Source organism: Panthera leo, chromosome B4, assembly GCF_018350215.1.
Source record: "Panthera leo isolate Ple1 chromosome B4, P.leo_Ple1_pat1.1, whole genome shotgun sequence".
Classification (NCBI taxonomy): Eukaryota; Metazoa; Chordata; class Mammalia; order Carnivora; family Felidae; genus Panthera; species Panthera leo.
This window is the reverse complement of record NC_056685.1, coordinates 45,467,723-45,487,735: the sequence shown is the minus strand read 5'-3', so window position 1 is coordinate 45,487,735 and position 20,013 is coordinate 45,467,723. Positions and strand designations below refer to the sequence as shown.

General features: G+C 44.1%; 1 long non-coding RNA gene and 1 pseudogene across 1 annotated transcript; one reads left to right on the top strand and one right to left on the bottom strand.

Moving 5' to 3' along the window:
* The first annotated feature begins 3,845 nt into the window (after positions 1 to 3,845).
* Positions 3,846 to 16,465, top strand: LOC122225573. Its single transcript, XR_006205239.1, has 3 exons — positions 3,846 to 4,068; positions 14,722 to 14,874; positions 16,339 to 16,465. It is a non-coding gene; the product is annotated as an uncharacterized LOC122225573 (long non-coding RNA).
* A 1,970-nt stretch (positions 16,466 to 18,435) lies between these two features.
* On the bottom strand, positions 18,436 to 19,910 carry LOC122225353 (annotated as a pseudogene).
* Positions 19,911 to 20,013: the final 103 nt, after the last annotated feature.

The following is a 20,013-nucleotide window of genomic DNA, read 5'->3' as shown; positions in this document are numbered from 1 at the left end:
TAATCCACTAATCTACTTTCTGTCTCTACAGATTTGCCTACTCTGGACAGTCTATATAAATCAAATCATACAATACGTAGCTTTTATGACTGGCTTCTTTGTCTTAGCATAATTATTTTGAAGCTCATCTATGTTGCAGCACATGCCTGTACTTCATTCCTTTTTATTGCCAAATAATATTCCATTATATGGATTTACCACAGTTTATTTACCTCTTCATCAGTTGATGGACATTTGGATCATCTCCACTTTTTGGCTGTTGCAAGCAATGCCGCTGTGAACATTGGATATGAGTTTTTAATGTAAACATAGGTTTTCATTTCCCTTGGGTATTTCCTAAGGGAATGAAATTGCTGGTGGATGCAACATCTCTAGGTTTGACCTTTTGAGGAACTGCTGTCCTGTTTTCCAAAGAAGTGGCCCCATTTTATATCCCTGTAGCAATGTAGGAAGATTCTGCTTTCTCCACACGGTTGCCAATACTTACTATAATCTGTCGTTTTGGTGATAGCCATCTGAGTGGATATGAAATGATATCTCATGGTTTTGAGCTGCTTTTTTCTGATGGCTCATGATGAAGAACACCGTTGCATGTGCTTGTTGGTCATTTTGATATCTTCTTTAGAAAAATATCTATTCAGATCCTTTGCCTATGTCTTCACTGGGTTATTAGTCTTTATTATTGAGTTGTAAGAGTTCTTTATGTATCCTAGATATAAGTCCCCTATTGGGCATATGATGTGTAAATATTATCTCACATGCTGTGGGTTGTTTTTTTTACTTTCTTGATGGTGTCCATTGCACAAAAGTTGTTAATTTTGATGGAGTTCAATTTATCTGCTTTCCCTTTTTGTTGCTTGTGCTATTGGTGTCATTTCTAAGAAGGCTTTGTTTAACCCAAGGCCACGAAAATTTACTCTTATATTTTCTCCTAAAAGTTTTATAGTTTTGCTCTTATATTTAGGTTTCTCATAGATTTTGAGTTAATTTTTGTGTATGGTGTGAGGAAGGGGTGGCTGTGGATGAAACTGTGGACCAAAATTCATATTTCAAAGCCCCAACCTCCAAAATGACTGTATCTGGAAATAGGGGCTTTAGGAAGTAATTAAGGGTAACTGAGGCTACAAAGGTGGGGCCCCAATCTGATAGGACTTTGGCTCTATAAGAAGAGGAAGAGAGAGATATTTCTCTCCACCACGTGAGGACACAGTGAGAAGGCAGCCATCTGTAAGCCAGGAAGAGAGGTCTCACCAGATTCTGCTCATTCTAGCACACTGATCGTGGATTTCAAGCCTCTAAAACAGAAAATAAGTTCTGTTGTGTAAGTCACCTACACTATGGAATTTTGTTATGGTGCCCTGAGCTGACTAATACAGGGAACCAACTTCATTCTTTGGCCTGTGGATATCCAGTTGTCTCAGTACCATTTGATGAAAGGACTATTCTTTTGCATTGAATTTTCTTGGCTTCAGTTACTCTTCAACTAGCTCAGGACTGAGAATGGAATCCAACCAAATCATCTGTGAGCAGAGGAGAAACAGTGAAATAAATAACACCATTCCCCTCCTCAGTTCCTAAGTAGATCAGGACATTCTTGAATGTTGATCTGAAGCTTTGTCTATGCTGAGCATGAACTTTTGAATCTCCCTTTCTTTGCCAGCATTGGATAGTACCTCAGTAACCTCGCATCTGTTTCTATTGGCAAGATAATCAAGTGACATCAGGCACATAAGACTTCAGCACCTTAAGAAAGGCTGTTCTAATGTTCTGGAGTTCAGCTGGTGCTACTGTGAGGGGTAAATGGGGGGAAGGCGGGGAGGAGGAGCCAAAGAGAACATGTGGGCAAGTGAGTACATATTTACTAACAATTTTAGTTACAAACCTATCAATTTTTACAGAAATCTAAACCCTAACCGAAGAAAGAAAAGCCTTGTCTCTCCAGTTCTCTTTCCTCCTCATAGCCCATGGCCAAGTTTAAATCCTGCTCCAAACCAACACTGAAAGAGAAAAAAAAAGGCAACAACAACAAAAAAACCCTTTTGCTCCCTGAAGCACACAATGGATTCATTGATCAGAGAACAAGTTAGTTCAATTGCTTGCTTTACCTTGCGGCTGGGGGAAAAAAAACAAAAACCTCCTATAAAAACATGGTTTGTGGGGAAAGGTGGGATTACCCAAAAAAGCTTTGCTTTGTTTCTGTGGATACTCTACTCTACAGAGCTCAAGTTGTGTAGCGAACAGGGCATGGGCTAAAAGTCAGGCCTTGTAGATTGTTCCTGGCTAAGCTACTGATCCAGCCTGTGGCTCAGACATACCCAGAAGTCTTCTCAGGTTACCCGTTAAAAAAAAAAAAAATGGAGACAACTACAGTGATTCCTCAATAGGACCAAGCGTTTGGATTTCCATTCTTCAGCTTTCAGGGATTCCATTGTGAACCCCCTGGAGACACAGAGAGGAGGAATCTTCCCTCTACTCTTTGCATTGGATGGAGGACTGAGAACTAAACCAGCAAGGCTGATACTTCTGTGCATGCCTCAGCCAGCAACATGGCCAGGTGTTCCCAACGAGATGGATAATTCTGGAGGGGATTTTCCGTTCACATGTTCAAAGCTGAGATAAAGTTTGCACAGAGCTTTTTGTCCAGGGCATGGAATGCCATGGGCATAGTTCAGATCTTCACATTCTACATGCATTGGTATCTTCCAGAAGGAATGCAAAGAAACTGAATGAGGTAGCCCTGATGGAATCTGTCCCCTCTTCCTGATGGGGGGACATCCTGGCTAAATCCGTACTCGCTCAGCTCCTTCCGTGCTTCATCAACATAGCATTTCTGGAAGCTGACGTGGCTTTGGGTCACAGCCTGCTGCAAGAATAACCTTGTTGTAAGATTTAGTAGGCCTGGGTGTGTTTTTTCCTCCTTCTTTATTACATCATGCATAACTAGATGTTAAATTCAACTCTTCTTGTTGCTTAGGAGATGGGCAGAGTCCCTAAAGTCTGAGAATATTACAATAGGTGCTAAATAATTCCACATTATAAAAGAATATGAAGTTGGACCACGATTCCAGACATGCTAAGAAACAGCAAAACCCAGATCTGTTAGCATTTACAGTTACCTGCCTGCAACCTTTAAAAGGAGTTGAGATGAAGCGCCAGGGGTGAGATCTCTCTGGAGACAGCTATTATAGTGCTGTGCCCACTCCCACCCAGCAGAGAGGAATGAGGACTTCCCTCTTACTTTAAGCCAAGAGAGAGGATTTCAGGGTAGCTTCCATATATTCTCTGGAGTTGGGGGAGTGAAAGCACTGGCTTGGAAAGTGATAATCAGATAGGCCAGAGGCAGGAGAGAAATGAAAAGAGAGTGAGGGGCAGACTAAACTACACTAGGTGTGATTATGCTCTTAGACAATGGTGAGGAAGGAGGTCCATTTCTGGGACACCAGATGTGGCGCCATGTGGGAGGGAAGCCAGCCTGGAGTTTTCTAAAAGAACTCTGACCACAAGTGCTCTCTGGAGGGACGAAGTAGCCAGTACAAGTGGACTACTAGGAGTACTAGCCTGCAGGGCTGGGGGAAGTTGAAACTTGGTCATCCAGAGGTCTTATCAGTGTTATGCAGAATGGCTATGTAATTACCATCTAAATGGGGACACTTGTAAAAAAGAAAGGGGATGGTATTAGTGAGTTTGCCAGGGCAACAGGCTTAAGCTGGAACCGTCCCTCCCTGCAAACAGGGCCTGTGGCCACCCTTGTGTTAAGGTAAATGGGTTGGAGGTTCCTATAACCACTTGGCAACTGCCTCCCACAAGAGGTCGGCTTTGCATATCTGCCAGGCCCCGCACGTACCTCTAGGTCACAGTAGCCCCAGTCATGTAAGACAGATGCTCTTGTCCTGTAGTCCCCACCGCCCCTGAATCTGACCTGGAAGAGGTCAGGAGCAGCAGCTGGCGAGTGTGGGAGGGTCCAGCGGGGGAGATAGGAAGATGGCCACGCAACCCTTTCTGCCTACAGGCAAATGGTCAGAGTCTGAAGTACTGCCCTGTTAGAAGACGAGAGACTCTCTAATTTAGGTAAAAATTCAGAATTTTGATTATCATCATGGCCTGGATTTAAAAGACTAAATGAAGCTGTTTTTTGTGATCAAAAATGACCCATGTGCCTAGGAATGATCAGAAAAGCTACTAGACCGGTCTGAAGTCTCAACCAGTGCCAGAGAAAGAGCCTAGTTACAGAATAGATTTAAAGGGAAGCTGGAGAGGACACCTGGGGAGCTCAGTCGGTTAAGTGTCTGACTTCGGCTCGGGTCACGGTCTTATAGTTCATGAGTTCGAGCCCTGTGTCGGGCTCTGTGCTGACAGCTCAGAGCCTGGAACCTGCTTCGGATTCTGTATGTTCCTCTCTCTCTCTGCCCCTTCCCCGCTCATGCTCTGTCTCTCTCTCTCTCTCTCTCTCTCTCTCAAAAATAATAAATAAAACATTTAAAGGGACAGCGAGAGAAAGAGTAAAGTTGCCTTACGATCACAACCTATTGAATCGATTTCATTCATTAAAATATAACTAAAAAGGGGACATGAGAACCTCAACTCTATGGGGCCCAAACAACTATTACACAAATCTAGTGTAGGGAGTTTCGAGACGTTTCCCACAGTTCTGAACATAACCACTCTTCATGCTCTGAATTGTAGCAGAATTATGCAGCGGGTGTACTCCCATTGATTTAATTCAGGAGTTGTGTACGTAGGGTCTAGCACATGCCTGGAACCCGAGAAGTGTCAATGAACATGAGCTAGAGTAAAGATTTGCTGAGTGTCCACTATGGGCCAGAGGCATGATCATCTCACTCAATACTTAAGCCTTTAAGGTTCAAAGTCCAAGGTCTCATTCTTCAGTTGCAGGGTTAGGATTCCCAGGTTTCTTTCTGCTACAGCTCATTGCTATTCCAGAGTTGCTAAAATTCTTCCTGAAGAACAGAGAGAAGATGCATTTTATTAGTTTTGTGGACTGCTTGGCAGTGCTGATGAGCCTTATAAAACATGTGACCTTGAGAAAGATGGTCAGCCTTACTGTGTCCTCTTGAGGGGTCAGAAGCAGCAGTTAGTGAGTGGGGAGATAGGAAGGAAGATGGCCATGCAAACTTCCCTGATTACAAGCAAATAATACAATTATTATTTTTTTAATTATTATTTGTTTAACATTTATTCATCTTTGAGAGACAGAGCACAAGTGGGGGAGAGGCAGAGGACAGGGAGACACAGAATCCAAAGCAGGCTCCAGGCTCTGAGCTGTCAGCACAGAGCCGGATGTGGGGCTCAAATCCATGAACTGTGAGATCATGACCTGAGTCAAAGTCGGATGCTTAACGAACTGAGCCACCCAGGCGCCCCCAAATAATACAATTATTATATTAGATAAATATAGTGAAATAAACAAATATTATTATACTATACAAATAACATTATTGCTTATAGCAATAATAGTGGCATCTATTTTACAGAGTTGTTGCGAGGGTTAAATGAGCTAATCCATGCAAAAGCCCTGAGAAGATTCTAGTATATGTTTAAAAACGATGGGGCACCTGGGTGGCTCAGTCGGTTGAGCGTCCGACTTCAGCTCAGGTCACGATCTCACAGCTTGTGAGTTCAAGCCCCACGTCAGGCCCTGTGCTCACAGCTCGGAGCCTGGAGCCTGCTTCGGATTCTGTGCCTCTTTCTCTCTCTGCCCCAATTCACTCTCATTCTGTCTCTGTCTCTCTCAAAAATAAATAACCCTTAAAAAAAAATTAGAAAAAAAAATGTTGACTGTTAGGGGAACCTGGGTGGCTCAGTTGGTTGAACATCGACTCTTGATTTTGGCTCAGGTCACAATCTCACGGTGGTGAGATCAAGCCCCGTGTCAGGCTCTATAGTAGGTGTGGAGCCTGCTTAAGATTCTCCCTCTCCTTCTACCCCTCTCCAGCTTGTGCACTCTCTCTCTCTCTCTCAAAAAAAAAAAAAATGTTGACTGTTATTATTAATATGCTTTAATGGTCTCATTTCCTAGATGCTTGGAGCACAGAACTCTCTATGGCCCATGGGTTTAGTAAATAGTGCATCTCCATAGTACAAGGCTCTAACCTGCCCCTACAAACCTGAGTCTGTTCTGCTCTCTCTCTCTGGTTGACGGGGACCCCTCACTACCTCTTGAAAAGGTCAGGTCATCTTGTCTGGAGCCTTTGCTTATGCTGCACCCTTGCACCCCTGTCTGCTACTGTCTCTTCCCTCCCTGTGTGCAGAGTCTAGTTCTTTCCAGTGTATTTTATCCTGGAGATTAGATCTGCATCTGTGATGACCCAGTTTTTGTCTCATCGCTTCTCTCCCTTTTCATGTTATTTGCTTTTCTTAACAAAGGAAACTTGCAACTTCAGTTCAAATTTCCTTTAGCAAAATTTTCCCCAAAGATAAAGTCCTCCTCAAAAGGCTACTTGGAACAGGAATCTGGGCGCTTCCTTTTTCCTTCTGTGTGTGGGCAGAGTTTCCTGTTTGCCTGGAAGGTTGAGCTGGCCTATCCCTCAATCGTTCTGGGAGGAAGGGACCCTCCAGGAGGTCTCCCCACAACTTCTGTTAGAGGAACCTCACAAGGAACTCTGATCAGCCACGCCTGTGAGAAGTTGTATCTGCTACCTGCCACACACCGCCCCCCCCCCCCCCCCCCCCCCGCCAGCCCCATTTTTGTATTTTCAGCTTAAATCACCACATTCAGTACTGGTTCCACCACCAGTGGAATCATAAGCAAAGACAAAGCCTCTTCCCTGATTCTTGCCTATCTTCTCCGTGCACCCCACCCTGTTGTAGACAAAAATCTATATCAAGGGCGCTAAATGTGAGAGTGGCTTTAAGAAAGCTGGCTTCAAGGGGCGCCTGGGTGGCTTAGTCGGTTGAGCATCCAACTTCAGCTCAGGTCATGATCTCACAGTTCATGGGTTCAGAGTCATCGGGCTCTGTGCTGACAACTCAGAGCCTGGAATCTGCCTGGGATTCTGGGTCTCCCTCTCTCTCTGCCCCTCCCCTGCTCATGCTCTGTCTCTGTCTCTCTCTCAAAAATAAATAAACATTAAAAAAGAATAAAAAAAAAGAAAGAAAGCTGGCTTCAAAATGGGCCAAGAGTTCCTTGTCAGTCAGCCTGATAATGGGCGACGATGTTTGAAGTTGTACAGAGTGCTTGGTCAAAGCAGAGATGGTAAGATAAAAAAGCCCGTCTCAGAAACTGGGAATTGGCAGAAGCTAGAATTTATTCTCTTCTAAGCAGCATGTAGAGGAGACAAAGCTGGTGTGAAGGAAGGAGAAGGGAGTAGGGGGTAAAATGCTGGCTAGTGGAGCACACCTCCAGGTGGAGCACAGCCTAGGTGGGGAGGAAAGATATCAGTAGAGCACGAAACTGGATCCACGTGGCTGCAAAGAGGCCTTTCAACCTGGAACACAGAGCTTGAGCCTGAAGGATACCAGGAGGGGGGAACTTGTTCAAAAAAGGCCATACCAGTCAATAAAGCATGGTAAAGCATGGTGGACAAAAAAATGAGTCTGAGTCTCAGCTCTGCAACGCATGAGCTGGGGACCTTAGCTCAGTTACTTAATCTCCTGTGCCTTGGCTTCCTCATTTTTGAAATGGGGCTGATAATAGTACCCACCTCCCAGGCTGTTGTAAGAATTGATTGAGATAATGCATCTCAAGTGCCTAGTGGAGGTCCCCACACAGACGGAATAGTCAATCAACAAACCCCAGCTGGTGGCAGAGGTCAGAGTGACGTCCCCAAGGGGAGGGAGGCCTAGAATGAGCAGTCAATCCGGACGAGGGTAGGGTTGTGCTGACAAGGAGATCTTAATACCAGGTCAGATTCAGTAGCAAAGCTATAATTTCCCTCTTCGTGGGTAGCTAGTGTCCTAGAATTCCTTACAGGCTGGGAGAGCAGATCTCTAGGCTCAGCAATTGGCCTCTGCTTGAAGGTATGTTCTGGGTGTGCTAACGAATCTGGGATAGCCAACTGAGCCGGGGGTCCACTTTAGGGTCTAGAGTAAAGAGGTTACCTTTCATCCCTTGGAAGCATCTGGGTGGAGAAGTGAAAACAATCTATTTCGCAGGATGAGTCCTCCGAGGTGATTTTTTGCATACAGAGAGCAGGAAAGTGGAGACGAAAGACAGTGCAGAGGTCAAGGGTACAAGCTTCAAGCACTGCTCTTAGTCTTGAGCGTCCATTCGAATCGCCTCAAGGCTTTGCTCAGACAGACTGCAGGACCTGAACTTCCACAACTTCTGTTTTTTGTTTTGTTTTGCTTCTAATGTGTCCCCTCACACCCGTGCCTCTGTTTCTGCTCTTGCCACGAATACAGTACAATACCATTTGGGGTCGTCAAAGGCTTCCTGTTAAATTTATAACTTAAAAAATGGACTTCCTGGCTCTCTGCCTCTCTTTATACTTTTCGAGGGCAAGTCATTAGATTCATTCAAGTTTTGAAAGTCACTGACATTATGTAAACTTATGTGATTGCAAGCACCTTGAGAACAGATAGGTCATAAGGCTCGATTCATGTGTTTGTGGGTTGTGTATTACAATGACCTGTAACTGATCTAGTCTGAGAAAAGGCATGAAGGCAAACGAGCGGGTTCAGTGACTAGCACACCTCTTGAGTTTATGAGATGTAAGTTTCCTGTGTGTCTTCTAAATCGTGTATTAATTAGTGAGAGCTGCAGATCGCAGCTGGGACACAGCGGTTCCAGAGCACCGAGCTCTGGGGGTCCCAAACAGACTGGGTTCGGCCACTCGCTGCTGACAAAATCCAGAGGCAGAGACCAGTGGAGGTGAAACAGGAAAAAGGTTTATTTCAGGGAGGCCCAAACCAGGAAGACAGTGGACTAACATCTCAAAGACTGTCTCCTGCCACCGTGTCTGATTCAGTAGGTCCCTGACAAGGACCCCGGAGGTGCTGCCAGTCCAGGGACCACACTTTGAAAACCACAGCTATGGAGTCAGAGGGACTTGGTTTTACATTTCCAACTTAACTACTTGTATGACCTTAGCCAATTTATACAACCTCTGTGAGCTTCAGTTTTCCCATCTGTAAATAGAATAATAATACTTCCCTCTTGGGCTTGTTTTGAATATCAGTTAAAAAAATACATGAAAAGTGCCTAGCACTTAAAAAAAGTATGAATGAGTGGATGTTAGGGACTTAGCAGGAGTGGGAGGCTTAAAGAGCTGGAAAATCTGGAATAAAAAAGGGCATTAAGCAGGGTGGAGGAGCTGAGCTGTTTTCCCCTTGGCTCCTCTCTGCTCCTGCCATCATCAGGACGTGGGAAGGGATGCGGGTTTGCGGGGGGTGGGAGCCCCAGAGGCAGCGCTTGGCAAAAGGGGCGGGACTTGGCCGTTTTCAGCAAAATAGGTATTTCTGGCTGGTTTTTCAGCTTCGTAACTCAAGGCGAAAGCACATCTAGAAGTATTCTGAAGGCAGAGAGAAACTCCACTGAGGGGTCTACCCTTCCCACCTAAAGCTCTCAGGACTGCTCGTTTTTTGTTTTTTGTTTTTTAATGTTTATTTATCTTTCAGACAGAGAGACAGAGCACAAGCAGGGGAGGGGCAGAGAGGGAGGGGCACACAGAATCTGAAGCAGGATCCAGGCGCTGAGCCCGATGTGGGGCTCGAATTTATGAATTGCGAGTTCAGGACCTGAGCTGAAATCAAGAGTTGGATGCTTCACGGACTCAGCCATCCAGGCACCCCCTCAGGGCTCTTCTTGGCCTCTCAAGAGAACACTGTGCGTGCATGCCTTGGGGCTGGGGCTGGGCAGTCTCTTCTGCTCAGAATGTTCTTCTCCTCTGACCCCATCTGTGGAACTTATAGTCATCCTTTAAGGTTCTTTGTCTTTGTGAAACTAGCGGCCTTTCACAGGCTGATATCATTGCTAACACATCTCTTTTTCTCTTTCTTTTGAGACTGTGAGCACCTCAAAAGCAAAAGGACTGGCTCGATAAATGTTTGGTAAATTAGGGACGGAAGGAGGGAAGGGAAGAAAGGGGTAGGGAGGAAGAATTTGCATTTTAAAACTTAAGTTTCTGGAAGGCAGGATTGATAGCCTACTGTTTAATTGCATCTTCCACACTTAACTTAGGACCCCGAATGCATCAGGCATTCAGTAAATACTTTACAAATGTTCCTGCTTTCAATTAGCATTTGCACCATCTGAATTCGGGTTTCAAGAGTACTTAACTTTTAACTCATTTTGGTTTTCTTCTTTCCCTCTGTGAATGTTTTCCTTCTTTACTCTTTCGCCTGCTCCAGCCTTTGTTTCGTTTCCTCCTTTCCCAAGAAGAAATTAATATATTGATCACAGAGCTAGGGGCACAGTAAGTAACTTTCTATTTATTTATTTATTTATTTATTTATTTATTTATTTTTTTAAATTTTATTGTTAACTTAACAGGTTGGTGTTCATCCTGGTTTGCATTTTTATTTTCTTTTAGTATTTTTATTTATTTTTGAGACAGAGAGAGAGAGACAGAGCATGAACAGGGGAGGGGCAGAGAGAGAGGGAGACACAGAATCCAAAGCAGGCTCTGAGCTGCCGGCACATAGCCCGACGCGGGGCTCGAACTCACGGACCACGAGATCATGACCTGGGCCGAAGTCGGAAGCCCAACCGACTGAGCCACCCAGGCGCCCCAGTAACTTTCTATTTAAAGTTTGCTTTATTTGGAGCGCCTGGGTGGCTCAGTCGGTCTAGCGTCTGACTTCAGCTCAGATCATGATCTTGCAGTTCGCCGGTTCTAGCCCCATGTCAGGCTCTGTGCTGACAGCTCAGCGCCTGGAGCCTGCTTCAGATTCTGTGTCTCCCTCTCTCTCTGCCCCTCCCCTGCTCTTGCAGATGGCTCTTCCTGCCTTGTAGGCAGCTGCCTTCTAGTTGTGGCCATTCCTCTGCAATGTGTGGGGTGGAGACAAAGAGAGCTCTGGTGTCTCGTGTCTTCTTATGAGAAGACACCATTTCCAATCGATTAGGGCCCCGCCATCATGCCCTCATTTCACTTCACCTCCATAAAGGCCTTATCTCCAAATATAGTCACATTGTGAGTTGGGGCTTCAACACGTGAATTTTAGGGGGACATGATTCAGTCCATAGCACCGTGGTTGCTCCTCTCTACAAGGGGAGGAGGAGTTAATTGGATGACTGAGAGAGCCTGACATATCCACTGGGCTGATTTTTAGGGGCCAGGCATGATGGAAGGATGGGGACCCCTGCTCCCGTGGCCCTCTCTGGAGAGACTCAGAGGGCTGGCGCTGTGCTTCTGGACCACACGCAGTGAGCAGGACAGCAGTAGACTTAGGCTCCCCCGGCCAGATCCCCACTCCATCTTTCCCTGCTTTTCAGCCTGCTGCTGGGTGGGTAAATCAGGTCGGTGCTGCTCTGCAAGTCTGTCTGTCTGTCTGCAACTCTTAGAAGGAGCCGAACACCTCCCTCAACTCTGGTCAAAGCCACGTTTGCCAATCGGACTTCATAAGAAAGCTCAGTCCTTGGAGTTGTTGAGCTACGTGACTACTCTCTTTTATATTTTTAAGATTTATGTATTCATTTTGAGAGAGAGGGAGAGCAAGCAGGGGAGGGGCAGAGAGATCCCAAGCAAGCTTTGTGTTGTCAGCACAGAGCCCGATGTGAGGCTCAAACTCATGAACCGTGAGATCAGGACCTGAGCCAAAATCAAGAGTCAGACATGCAACCGACTGAGCCACCCAGGTACCCCATGATCTACCCTATTTTAAATTGCACCCCTCGGCATCCTAGCCTTTCCCATCTCTTGACGTGGCCCCTTTATCTTTTCTCCACTGCACTTTTCATTTTCTAACGTTTCTCCAGTTCAGCTGTAAGAATCTTTTAATACGTTTTCAAATGGCTTTCTGAAAAAAGGTAACTTAACTGAAGGGTCCGAGTGTTAATCTGTCGAGGAAGGTGGGACATACTTAAACTTAGGAAATAATGCTTTTAGGCACAGCTGGGAGATAGTATATTAACTATTATCCACTACCTAAAACATGGTTTGGGAGCAGAGATAGTACAAACAGGTTCTGTGTCATTGGCTCACGGACAACATGCAGGAAATGATGATGATGGTGGTGAACATTTACTGAATCCTTCAACGTGTGGGACACAATGCTAAGTAATTTACATGCATTTTCCCATCTAAGTATCCCTGTGATGTAGCTAACACCACTCATTCTATTTTAAAGCTGAGGAAACTGAGGTCCGGTGAGGTTAAGTGACCAGCATGGAGTTCAACTCACATCTGACGTGCACGTTGCTCAGCTTAAGAAAAGAATATTCTAACCATTAGATCTGGCCAGCAATGGAGTGGCAAGGATTACCACGTGGTCTCTTTGCTCTGAGCCTGATCCAGCAGAGGCTGGGTGACCATCTGTTAGGGCTGCTGCAGGAAGGAGATCGATTTAGACAATTTCTGAGTCTCTTTCCAACTGTAAGATCTTGTGGAAACCTGACGGGCGGTCCTGTGGGAAAGGAATTAGATTTGTTTTTTGTAGCTCCTGTTCAATAGAGTAGCATTTTTCAGGCTTTTCCATCTAGAAATCCCTAATGTCAAAGGCAAGTAAATGGATACTCCTGGGAAGTCTGGGGCTGAGCTGCCAGAAACAGAATTCTGAGTCAAGTCTGAAAAACAAATTATTGGAACTTTATATTATACATGAAAATATGCTTGTTTGTTCTAAGGAAAAGTATTTTAAACCAGAAAATCTTTTTAAAAGAAAAAAACATTCAACACAAAGCTTCAGTTCCATCCCACTTGCCCAATAAATCTTCATTTTAGTTTGGTTCATCAGGAAAATGTGCCATATTCGTTTTATGAGTTTACAAATCCCCAACACATCGCCAAGTATCCCAGGGGAAACATTTATCTTCATATGAGAAGTCAAGCAGTAGTGTTAAGACCGATGGGGAGAAGTTATGGAGAGGCAGATCAGATTCTATCCCAATGCAAGCCAGGTCTAAGAGGGGCCATTGCCCAGTGGTGGAAGAGACCCCGGAAAAAGTAATACGTAAGCAGCCACTGAAAAGTTTCCTAGCAGAAATGGGTCATGGATCTGGGGGAAATTAACAGGAGATTCCACTTTGGGAATGCTAGTGCCAGAGCAAATGTAAGACCATTGGTGAGAGGAACAGGAGAACCCCTTGCTCTCTGTTGTTCTAATAAGGCTTGCAGAGAAGCCCTTACTATAGTAACAACAACTAACATAGTCCTTACTATGCCTCAGGCCCTATTCCCAAAGCTTTACTATGTCATTTAGTTCTTAGAGTGACCCATATTATCATCAATCCCATTTCCAGATTAGGAAATAGAGGCACAGGGAAATTAAGTAAATCGACTCAACGTCTCCCAGTTGCTAAGAAGCAGAGCTAGATTTTGAACTCAGACTGTTAGGAGTTGGAGCCGGAACTGTACCGTACCACCCAATGTCATCTCCTTGGTTCTTGGCTCTGACCTAGAAGGGATCTTGTCCACAGGAAGGAGGCCTGGTGGTGAGGGGTCTGGACACCTGGACTCTGGTCCACACTCTGCCAGTAATCCGGTGACTTTGGAAGGGTCACTTACTTTTCCTGTTGTTGTTTTTTTTCACATGCTAATTCATTATTTCTGAGTCTGACAGGAGACCATAGTTTTTTACGTGTCTTTTACTGAAACTCGGGAAATTGTGCCACATCATGTGGGAGTCCCACCATGCTACCAGTAGAACTGAACTATAGTAAAACAAAATAAAACAAAGCAAACAACTGAAAAAACAAAAAGCAAAAAACCTATTGGGAAGTAAAAAAAAAAAAAACCAACCCCAAAAACAAGCCAAAAAAACATATTGGGAAGTGCCTCTCTCTCCCTTGGATTTACTTTTCTAGCAGGTGGAATCCTGTCCCCGGGGGGTTTTGGCTCTATAGGAAATATGTCTTTCACTACATCAGGGATTGGTCTTCATGGCTCCCAGCACCAACATTATAACAGGATATACTAAACTCCTCTTACTCACTGTATATTTATGATTTCACAAAAATATGGATAGATTGTGTCCAGATGGCCATCTGGTTTCCAGTTTAAATGGCCACATGATGCGTTGATGTGGGACAGTGGCTTTAGCTGTGAATCATTTCTGGATTCCCTACTGCTATAGTGGGATGATGAGGAATTTTTGGGATCTCCCAGGGAATCTCTGTTCCAATGTTCCCGTCTCCAAAAAAACAACTGAGGATGGGGGATGGGTGAAATAGGTCAGGGGGATTCAGAGTACGCTTATCGTGATGTATAGAATTGTTGAATCGCTATATTGTACACCTGAAACTAACATAACACTGTATATTAACTGTACTGGAATTAAAATTAAAAAACTTAATACAAGAAAAAAAAATACACAATAGAGACAGGAGGGGCTCCTGATATGGAGCCACACTGACCACTGAGACTTTTATCTTATTGCCCAGGATGGGTGAGGAAAGTGCCACATTAATTCTTTACAGAATGCTCTTTAGATCATGAGAGGATCTCACAGGGAAATTGGGCCAGTGGAGGAATTGTACCCCTCATCTCGATTTCATCTTCAGAATACTCACCTCCGCATGAGAGTCAAATGCACCCAGGCTTGGTGTTTTCAATCTGGAAAATTTGCCCAAGTGACCTGAGGGTCTCACACACTTGTGTTTTGTAGATGGCAAGAGAAGGCAGTGTGTCCCTGGAGAATCTTCCCTGGAATCTGGTGTCCCTGGAAAATTTTCCAAGTCGCCTAGCGAGACTGGAACAGCTCAGAAGAAACAGTCCACTCACTCATACATTCCACAAGCATGCCTTGGGTACCTACTAGGTAGAGATATACAGATCAATATATGTAGTCTGTCTATCTATGTGTCTATGTATGTATGTATGTATGTATGTATGTATGTATGTATGTATCATCTATCTATCATCTTCCTATTATCTATCATGTATCTTTCTATCATCTATCTATCTATCTATCTATCTATCATCTATCTCTATATCTATCACCTATCTCTATTATCTATCATCTATCTCTCTATTATCTATCTACCTATCTCTATTATCTATCATCTACCTATCTCTCTATTATCTATCTACCTATCTATCTATCATCTCTCTCTCTCTATCATCTATCTATTATCTATCTCTCTACCTATCATCTATCTTTCTATTATCTATCATCTATCTATCTATCTATCTATCTATCATCTATCTTTCTATTATCTATCATCTATCTATCTATCTATCTATCTATCTATCTATTACCTATCTATCATCTATCTCTATATCTATCTATCATCTATCTATTATCTATCATCTCTCTCTATTATCTATCATCTATGCATCTATCATCTATTATCTATCTATCATCTCTCTCTATCATCTATCTCTCTATTATCTATCTCTCTACATAGATAGATATCTACATAGATAGATAGATAGATATCTAATAGATATCCATCATCTATCTTTCTATTATCTATCATCTATCATCTATCTTTCTATTATCTATCTATCTATCTATCTGTCTATCATCTATCTCTATTATCTATCATCTATCTATCTAGCATCTATCTCTCTATTATCTATCTCTCTATTATCTATTATCTCTCTCTCTCTCTCTATCATCTATCTTTCTATTATCTATCTATCTATCTATCTATCTATCATCTCTCTCTCTCTCTCTCTCTCTCTATCTATCATCTATGATCTTGGTCTAGATTCATAGAGAACAATATGGCTAAGTGTATTCCATAAATAAAACTTGGCAATACAATGAGAAAAGTGGAGTAACAGGGGTGGGCTCAAAGAGCTGTGGAGTGAAGGATGGATGGAAGGACAGAGAGAGAAGAGCATTCCAGGAAAAGAGCATGAAGGAAGTAAAGACAGAGAAACACTGAAGAGTGGCCATCACCGTGGGCTAGGAAGGTTCAGTGTGGCCAGCACACAGAGTGAGTTTATGGAGTGAGGGAAGTTTCGGGGGCTGGAAAGATAGACTGGAACAGCTTATAAACCTGCCCCAGCGACTTGTCAAACTGGCCCAGAGATGGGAATGAAGGTAGTGAAGAGGGGGGAGGCTGAGGGCAGATGGAATGGATTGAGGGGCCCAGGGCCATTAAATGGGAGGGAATGAATATTGAGAAATTTGTAAAAGGAGTGTAAATAATCCTCTCAGCTAACCGCATTGAATACATTCTATGTGCCAGACAGTGAGCTAGGTAGTCCATTCACATTTCATACTTATAGTCACCCAAAGAGGTGAGTGCTATTATCATCTTCTATTTTACAGATAATGAGACTGTGATATAGAGGTAAAATAAATTGCCCCAAGTCACAGACAGTGAGAGAGCTGAGACTGAAACCCTGGCTGTCTTATCCAAGGAAACAACTCGAGACAAGAGATGTAAAGAAAGGCGAAGAAAGTAAGTTTACTCGTCTCGAGTCATTTCTCTATTTCCTTATACACTCAGTACTCATTATAAAAAATGTTTTATTTGTCCCAGATGACCTTGCTTTCCAAAATCTCTGGTAAGATTTGCTTCTTTGCCCATACTTTTTATTGTTCCTCTCTCTGCGACCAGTCCTACATGTAGACGGTTTATTGTGAAAATCTTTTTAGAATGCAGTTGTATTCGTCTGTGAAATATGTTAACATGGTAAGCAGCATCTCCTGGTGGGTCTTCCTGCACAGGTGGTTTGTGTCTCAGGGCTGGGGTTTGGAGAGAGGATATTCATAGCGGACGCTTTGTTTTTTTCACATTTCCCGAGCAGGATGTGGGGACTTTAGGAACTCGTGCCTATCCACCCATATCTCAGCATAAACTGAGATGCAAAGTAATTTGAACAGGATAGAGAAAAAAAAAGAAAGAAAGCAGGAAAAGAATATGAATGAGATACCTGTCCCTGCCAGGAGTCTGACTTGTGCCTCTAAGTGATTTATCAATAGAGTCAGGTTGCTTAGTGGAGGAGTGCCTCTTTCTCCACGAGCAGGGCGAGGAGAGAAGGTTGTGGTTGCATATGCATGGCCGATAAAGATACCCTTTCACAGGCGAGATGCTCTGAGAACAGTGTACCCTTATTCCTTCACGAGCTCCAAGTCCTCTCCCTCAGGGGGATCTAAGCATTCATGCAGAGACCCTTACTGCAAACTCTAATATGTTTTCAGGAGAGGAAGAGGTGGGCTGGAAAGCTATTCTTGGCCCACACTGTGACTCCTCGGTCCTCCTAACAGCTAGAACTCTGGTGAGCTGAGTGGAATCCACAGGCAGTCTGAGGGTCGGGGTCCTGAAGGAAGGCTCTTTGTTCCTCTCTTGCCTTGACAGTGCTCACCAGGGAAGGAAGGACTCAACATGATGCTTACGTATCTCTTTAGAAGTTGTCAGAAAAGACTTCTAGATTGGGCATCTTACCTGTGCAGCGTTCTTAAGACTATCACATGGCGGTAGAAACAACAGAATTGCCATCACCTCTTGAGCTGGGTCAGTCTGCTTGGCTCCAGATCCTAAGGTTCAGGACAGAGAAGAGAAAGGCACCCTAAAGCCATGGGGGAACCACAGAAACCGCTGCCAGGAACTGAGACGTGAGGCCTCTCCTTGGCCATTCCTGAAGTAATGCAGCATCTCTAGAGAGGAAGGACATTTAGCCTCTTGCTAGCAGAGTCCAGGGGCTCTGACTGGAGTGGTTGAGAGAGTTTGACACAACCTAGAGACGATGAAAATAGACAGCACTTTCAGGAATTTTAATTGCAAAGAGAGAAGAGAGCAAAAGAGAAGGCAGTAAGTGGATGGCAAAGTGAATGGAAGATTTTTTTTGAAGATAGGAGATATAATAGTGGCTGGGAGGTAGGATTCAGAGTTGCGTGTATCATCATGGATGTATCTCAAAAGGATAAGGTTCAGTAAAAGAGAAGTGCGTAATAGAACACACAATATGACATGATTTTATTTAAAAGGTGAAATATCAAGAAATCCCCATCACTTCTTTATGAGTATATATGTAGTCCATTTTTAAAATGTATACTTATTATCGCTTCTCGGCCTTTTGGCTAAGATCAAGTGTAAAATGTATACTTATTTATTTTGAAAGAGAGAGAGGGAGAGAGGGAGGAAGGGAGAGAGAGAGAGAGAGAAAGAGGGTGAGGGAGAGAGGGAGAGAGAGAGAAAGCATGAATGGGGGAGGGGCAGAGAAAGAAGGAGAGAGAATCTCAAGCAGGCTCCACTCTGAGCACGGAGATCAATGTGGGGCTCATCTTATGTCTGTGAGATCATGACCTGAGCCAAAATCCAGAGTCAGATGCTTAACTATCTGAGACACCCAGGCACCCCAGTAGTCGATTTGTTTTGACTGTTCTAAATTGTTTATTAGGTAAGAATTTTATAAACCTTCCTTATATTAGTAGTAATGGTGGAGCTGGAGAGTACTGTGCTTTCTCCAAGCTGCACGGAGAACCACTGAGAGTATGGTGGCACTTGAGACCCTTTCTAAGGCCGCAGCTCTTGTGGCCTGCAGATGTGAGCCCTCGAATCTCCCTGGCTTGTGGACTGGTTTTGTGATCCACTGGGTGTCAGGATTTCTTCTCCTTCTCCTCCTCCTCCTCTTCCTCTTCTTCTCCTTCCCCTTCTCCTTCCCTTTTCCCCTTCCCCTTCTCCTCCTCCTCCTCCTGCTTCTCCCTCTTCTTCCTCTTCTTCTCCTTCTCCTTCCTCTTCCTCTTCCTCTTCTCCTTCTTCTCTTTCCCCTTCTCCTTCCCTTTCCCCCTTCTCCTCCTCCTTCTTCTCCCTCTCCTTCTTCTTCTCCCTCATCTTCTCCTCCTCTTTCGTCTTCATCTTCTTTTTTTTCTTTAACATTTTATTTTTAAGTAATTACTACACCCATCATGGGGTTCAAATTTGCAGCCCAGAGATCAAGTCGCGTGCTCTACTGACTGAGCCAGCCAGGTGCCCCAGGATTTCTTCTGATAGCTGAATGGAATGGGTCAAGGAGGAGAACCTCAAGGAGTTTGTATGTAGAATCTTCGTCAACCCAATAAGAGTTCAGGGCTCTCAGAGTCCCCTGTGATGTCTCCTCAGCAACAAACTGGAGGCTTTGAACGAACTAGCTGGTTAACACCGTGATGGATAGGATTGCTGTAGGTCACACCCCAGAGCACAGGAGTCTGATATATGACATAACCTTGCCTCACCTTGTGTCCCAGTCTGCGTGCTTTATGGAGCTGGTAGAACAGAGAGCTGGTGGTACAGCCCGCAGCACCTGGAAAAGAAAACGCATTATTTGGGACTGCTTCTTCCTCCTTAGCTCCTGAATGTGCTTGTAAGCACCCGTCTTGCTTACATGGTGGCAGCCGCCACATGGAAAGCTGTATTGAATATTTTTCACTCTGCATGGGACTGATACCGTTAGCCTCAGGCCAATGGTTGCATAAGGAGTGGAAGATCAGGGAGGAACACACATGACATGTATCTAAATGCCGTTTGTTTGTTTTAACAAAAGGAAACTGAACAAAACATAGTAAATTGTTAATAATGTTAAAGCCAGGGGAGCCCGGGTGCCTCAGTCACTTAAGGGTCTGACTTTGGCTCAGGTCACAATCTCGTGGTTTGTGAGTTCGAGCCCTGTGTTGGGCTCTGTGCTGACAGTGTGCAGCCTGCTGGAGATGTTCATCCTTCCCTCTCTCTCTCTCTGCCCCTCCCCTGCTTGTGCTCTCTCTCTCTCTCTCAAAATATATAAATAAATAAAAACTTGAAGAAAATAATGTTAAAGCTAGATGGTGGATACACAACTTCTTATTTTATCATAGTCTACGCTTCTTTTTTTACATTGAAATAGTTACTGATGTGAAACAAGCAAATACAAAAATATCATCATCGTCATCACCAACAACAATAAAGGAATCCTCTTCCCCTCGGTTGATTTTAAATATAGATCTACCAGAATACTGGGGTATGGGTATGATTTCTTAACCTCTCTT